This window comes from Equus caballus, chromosome 25 (assembly GCF_041296265.1).
Source record: "Equus caballus isolate H_3958 breed thoroughbred chromosome 25, TB-T2T, whole genome shotgun sequence".
NCBI lineage: Eukaryota > Metazoa > Chordata > Mammalia > Perissodactyla > Equidae > Equus > Equus caballus.
Window position 1 is genome coordinate 30,411,247 of NC_091708.1, and position 7,027 is coordinate 30,418,273.

Here is a 7,027-nt window from a genome sequence, read left to right on the forward strand (position 1 = left end):
ATAAATGTGTTTAATGTAGTGTAAGGGCCTGGAGTCAGTAGGGATGTTTAGATGGTGAAATATGTTTATGCCATTTTCGCTAGGAAAGGCCTATTGTTTGTCGACCTCATTCAGAATCCGTCACAGGACCGTATCTTTTTGTCCCTTCAATTGCTGAACTTGTAAAGGGGCAGCTTGCTTTTTCTCACCCGTTAGGGACAGCTCAAGGTTAGGAAATGTGGTCTATGTCGCAGCTCTGTCCCTAGCGAGATGCGGGGTCTTAGACAAATCCCTGAGTTCCCTGGGCCCTTCTCTTGTCCTTCCATAAAATGCAGCTTGTCAGGTTGATGACACCATCTCTGAGAGTGTTGGACTTCAGTGAAGTAACACGGTGCTTTTTATCATCTGCAAGTAGCAAAACTCCAAACAAATCTTACTTAGTGTCTGGATGCTGAAGCAAAATACAAACAAAACCCTGTATTTTATTAGTACAAATATAGAAGCCCCTCGGTGAGAAAAAATAAAATTGTTTTTAATACAGTATTTTTAAAATGGAAAAATTCAAACATACACAAAGGTAGAAGCAATGGCATAATAACCCCCCAGGCAGCCATCACCCAGCTTCAATAATTGTCAACTCATGACGAATTCTACTTCATCTCTCCTCCTCCACAACCCCAGTTTTTTGAAGCAGATTCCCCCCTCTCTTTATCATTCCATTTGTAAACATTTCATATGTTGAAAATAGGACTCCTTAAAAAAATTGTCACATCAAATTTAAAATTAACATTAATTCCTAATTAATTATTAGGAATTTTATGGGAATTAAATTTTATCAATTAAATATTATCAGAAATTAATTGTAATTAGGAATTAATTAATTCCTAAATTCCTGAAGAAAAATGGCATTATTCTGGTGAATAAAAGAATAACAGATTTTATTTTATTTTTTTTTAAGATTTTATTTCTTCCTTTTTCTCCCAAAGCCCCCTGGTACATAGTTGTGTATTTTTTAGTTGTGGGTCCTTCTAGTTGTGGCATGTGAGATGCTGCCTCAGCATGGCTTGATGAGTGGTGCCGTGTCTGCGCCCAGGGTTCTAACCCGCGAAACCCTGGGCTGCCCAAGCAGAGCGTGCAAACTTAACCACTCGGCCACAGGGCTGGGCCCAGAATAAGAGATTTTAAAAAGTCATTATTGTTGGGTCAACCTTAGAATCCTAGTTGTTTTTCACTGCATTTGTTATAGCAGAATATAAAATCCTGATAGCATAGAAAAGTACTTTAAAATAGTAACAGTATTTCAGCAATGGAACTGGCAACATCAAGAATATTTTTCAAGTGAGCAGGATTAGCAAAGGAACTTGAATGCTACCTTTTACACTAAAATAAGTTAATTTAGTAGCTAAGGTTAAGAATTGTAGTTTTCCCATTTTGTTAAAATGCACTTGGGATGCATGTTATTTATTATTTTTGTTATTATAATTTTCAATAGATTATTTTATGTTTCCTAAAGGCCTAGTACAAGACTCTATACAGAGTATGCCTTCTAATTATTCATTGAATGAAAAAGTGAATAAATAGAAGTGATATTTGAATCAAATATTTGTGAGACAGTGAGACATCTATTGAAAACTCCTGGAAATCAGTTCCTAAAACCGTTGGAATCCTAGATAGGCAAAAAGTCTTAGAACGGTGAGAATCTTCTACCTAGAGAAGCAAAAATGCATCTAAGGTATCCCATTACTATTTTATTAGTTATTATTAAAGCTAGATTACTGGATGCACACATAGCCCCTTCTCTAATCTATTACCTATAAATCTACTGAAATTTGAAAATAAAGAGGAAACTGTACGCAATGGACAAAAACAGAGAAGTAAATGATATTGTCCCAAAGAAAAAGTATAGGAATATTGTAGGGCGAATCAGGAGACCTGGGTTCCCGACCCTTCTTGGCCGTCACTGAGCATAGTTGTCTTGGATGGTCATTTCCATCCATGGGACCCCAGCAATAGACTAATATAATTAAGGATGGAACAAGATAATCAACCTTGCCTCCTTTCATTCTTAATTTTGTCATTCTCAGTATACGGGCGGTGGGAACTGATTAAGCAGACTTTAGGAAGTCATATCATTGGGAAAAATAATTTCTCAGTAGCATTTCTAAGGACTTGTCTGAAAACTTGGGGACAACTTAGAGTTGGCATCAGCCCATCTTTCTAGTTGGGCTGCCACACTAGTGTTAAAAGTGATTAGAATGGGGTAGTCCTAGAGCTCTTTTGAATCCCACGGTATGGAGGCCTTTCTGAGTTCATTGGGAGAGAGGGTGATTTCCCTATGAAAGGGCAGTGTAATCAGCTTAGAGAATGTTATAACCCTTCATTCCTTGGCAAGAGTGCAATACCTTCAGAGCCAGACGTATTTATTTATTTTCCCCTTTTCTTCTCCCACCCCTTCCACTGAAGCACATTATGAAATTATGGAAAAGCCATTTTCGAGCCAAGGCAGCTGGTTGCCATGGGTTACGAGAGCCTTATCTGTCCCCAGGGTAATTTTGCCGACTGAAATCATTACAAGAGGGCGAGGCTGAAAAAGAGAGGGAGGGGGAGGCAGGAGGGACCAAAGCCTCCACACCTCCACCTTCCTCTCCTCCAGAGATGGGGCTCTCCAGGATGTGTTAGGATGCTACCTCTGAGGCCCAGGGGCTCATACAGGCCTGGTATGGAATATGAACTTGTCTGAGGCTAAGCAATTGGGGGAAATGGGGTAAGGAAGTGGTCTGTGATGGGCCTGGAGAGAGATTTTAGATGATGAGATGACTAAAAAGGTCACAGCATATTGGAAAATGGCAAGGAGTTCATTAAAGATTGGATCTCTCTGCTTCTTTCTCTTTCTCTCTCTCCTCTTTCTGCCCCCATCCCATACCGTTATTTTAAAATAATAGCAAATCACAGTTGGAAGTCAGTATAGTTTTCTATTTGAATCCTATTGAATTTCTTCCACATCTTCCTACCCCCAATAAGAGCTCATCCTATATCTGTTTGAATTCCTAGACTGACAGGGAGCTCACTCTCTCCTAAGCACAGTCATTCTATTTTAAGGTTATTGAGATAATGAAATCTAATCTTTATTGGATAATTGCCACATCTTAGGCTCTGGACTAATTGCTTTCATTTTATCCTCATAAATAATTAAAGAAGTTGATGTACCTATTTCTCAGATGAAAAAACTAAAGCACAAAGTCATATATCAAGAAACTAGAGGGGCTTGAACTTAAATTAATATTTGAAGGATTCCAAAGCTTTGCTCTTTCAACTGTGCTATTCTGCCTATTGCATGCTTTATTTTCTCTTTCTCTTTCTTTTAAGATATATATCTCTGTTATTCCAGTCTCATGTTTTCATTCTCCTCACCTTCTTCGTGACGTTCAGCGTCCTCTCTCTTTGGAAAAGTCTTCCGTGAATTATCATGTCCTGAATTGTTTATTTAGTCTAGGTTGTCTGATTACCTAAAGGGATAGCTTCTCTTCTATTCTCCATATTCTACTTCTATTAATTCATTTCAAAGCAAATATTTTTTTGGTCTCCACATGCGTTGTATTCCTGAAACATATTGAGCCAGCTGAAAGCCCCAAGCCTATTTCATCCATGCTGAGCTTAACTTATGTTCTTCCCATCCTCTATATTTTTTAAGTGAATAGTGGCAGGTGTTTACATTTCTTCATGTGAAATTTCATCTAACTGCTTAGTTTCATCATACCAGGTTATGGAAATCTCTTTAGATACTAACCTTTTCACGGAACATATTTGATTTGACCAACAAACTATGACTTAATCCATGTCACAAATTAAAATAGAATGACAATTATAAAGAATGTAGACAAGGATGTAGTCTCATGTACGGAAATCTAGAACTGACATGAGTCATGCCTTTCTCCTTCCAGATTAGCTAATAAAAGGGTATTGGAACAGGACACTGCAGGAAGATGTGCTTTAGGGAAAAGTTTGGCTAAAAATGCCATCAGTTTCCAGCTACATGGTTGCTGGTGCTGACAAGGGTAGAGAAAGACACTGTAGGCTCTAACCCAAGGCTGTGAACATCAGAGCCTCTACTGACACTGGCTCTGTTTACTAATCACTTTAATAATCAGATAAACCTTAATTCAGCTGGCAAACAGTTAACCATAGGTATGGAGAGATTTAAAAAAAAAATCAATTCATTCACCAATTTTTTTGGGTGTGTGGGAAGATTCCTCTTTTCACTTGACGAAGAGTGTCACTGAGCTAAATCTGCGCCAATCTTCCTCTGTTTTATGTGGGATGCTGCCACAGCATGGCCTGACAAGTGGTGCTAGGTCCATGCTGGGATGTGAATCTGCAAACCCCAGGCGCAGAAGTGGAGCGTGCCAACTTAACCACTATGCCACAGGGCTGTCCCCAATTTATTCACAAATTTTTAATGTCATAGTTGTTGGCCTACCCTGATGGAGCTTACAGTCTAATGAGGGGATCAAAGTAAATCCACAAATTGATTGTGATAAGTACTATGGAGAAACATAATTGAGTTCTAAGAGAGAAGAGAGTAGATAGAGTAGATCAATAATTACAGAATACTCCTCTGAAGGAAGAACTTTTGAAGTGAGACTTAAAAGATATATAGTCTTATTTGGGCAAAGAATGGAAAAAGGATTGTTTCTGGTAGAATGCTTTGGAGGAAAACAATGGAAAATTTCAGGAACTAAGAGAGGACCAAAATTGCTGAAGGGCAGTGAGCAAGGAGCCTGGTGAGCTGTGAGGTGTGAAGTGCAGACGGGGTAGGTCACAGAAGGCTTTGCAGAAGGAGTCTGCATATTATTCCGAGTCTAATGAGAATCTATAGAAGGCTTTACGAAAAAGATGTGACTTAATTAGACTCGTAGATAGTTTGGGCGGTGATATAGAAATAAAATGAAGGAAGTTAGGAATGAAACTAAGGAGATCAGTTAAGGGGTATTGCAGGGTCAGAGACCAAGGGAGAAAGAGATGGTGACAGCTTACATTTGAGCACAGTTATACATTCTCAGAAATTCATCATTAGGTGATTTCATCATTGTGCGAGCATCACAGAGTGTACGTACTCAAACCTACATGGTATACACATCTAGGCTATATGTTTACTAATCTTATGGGACCACTGTCACATATATGGTCCATTGTTGGCCAAAACATCATCATGTGACACATGAGTGTAATGCAGTTGAAAAGTGGGCAATATTGAGACTGCTTTACAGGTAGAATCGATGAGATTTGGTTTTGGATTGTGTGTAGATGGTGAGAGAGGAACATGTCAAAAATTATAAAATTCTGATAGTCACAGATGTTTTTCCTTGAAGAATTTATAGCCTCAGCTATACACAACTAAGAGAGATATACATATAAAGAGGTTTGGGGAGCACAGAAGGAGCCTAACTTTTATTGGAGGATCTCAAGGAAGGCCTTACAGAGGTCGTGGTATCTGAAGCATGACAATGCATAGCTATATTTTAGGATGCAGAGATGGAAGACTGAACACAATTATAACTATACAGATACGTAAGTACTTCCATCTCTATGGATTTTCCTGTAGTCATATATTTGGCACAATACACTGAATGCCTACAATATGTCAAAAATTTTATACATTTTAATGCAAGATTTACTGTGCAGGTAGAAGGGCCGGCCCTGTGGCTGAGTGATTAAGTTTGCATGTTCCACTTCGGCAGTCCAGGGTTTGCTGGTTAGGATCCTGGGGGCAGACCTACGCACTTCTCATCAAGCCATGCTGTAACAGCATCCCACATAGAAAAACTAGAATGATTTACAACTAGGATGTACAACTACGTACTGGGGCTTTGGGGAGGGGAAAAAAAAAGAAAAAAGAAACAGCTAATGTGCAAGTAGATATTCATTTTTACCTATTTTGTAAAAAGAGAAAGTCACAAGAGTTTAAGCAAGGTACTCAGTAGTACACAACCTGTATAAATGATTGAACCTCTTTTGAACCTGAATCTGTTGAACTTAAAAATTTTAAATTCATAAGTGCAGCACCTGTCTCTAGCACTCTATGCTTATATGTTAGGACTTATGCTAACATAATATATATTGTTCATTTGCTTTTATTTGCCTTTACCAGTAGAAGTGCAAGCCCTCTAAAGGCCAAAATTTTCCTGTTTTGTTCACCACTGACTCCTCAGCACCTAGATAGAGCCTATATTCAGAGTTACTCAGTGGGAGGAATGACTCTGAAAAATGGCTGATTCTAAACCTATTTTCCCCCCACTAACCAAGGTCTTCTACTAAATTCAAGTATATCAGTTTTTAATGTTATTGATCTAGTTTTACCAGCTCAATTCATATTTGATATTATCCTGCTTTCTTTTTATTACCCACCAGTCAGTCAAAAATAATTTATTGACCCAGGTGCTAGGCTCCAGGGTGAATGTGAAGACATCCAAGACGGACTGTGCCCTCAGGGAGCATATGATATATTTGAAGACACATGACATAATCTTTTGAAAGGTTAAGTAATATTAACACAGTGCTATAATCAATATCACAAGACTGCATTAAGACAAAATTGAAATGCCAAAAGAACAATAAGGATAATAAATATTATGGGCGATAAGAAGACATTGAGGATTGAGTTGATCTATTTTGGTTTCATAGAGGAAAAGAACTTTGACCAAGATATTAAAGATACGTAAGATTTTCTTAGGTAAAGAGAAGCTATCAGGATAAGCCAGGCAAGAGACAGGGAGAAGCAGAAACATATGAATGAACCTAAATAGATCAGAGGCATAATGTATAGAAAGGACTGCCTGGATCAAAGAATAGGTGAATATGAGTTTCTGGGATACTATGCTCCAACTGCAAGAGCTGAAATTCATAAAATGAGGTTTAACATCTTGATATTAAGTCCTGACTTGGGATGACCTGTAAGTTTTACTTTTGAGCTATTTCATTGTGGCAAGGTAGGTGAAGACAGATACTTCAACATCATATGTTAAGGAATAAGGTGCAGATTTTATCATGG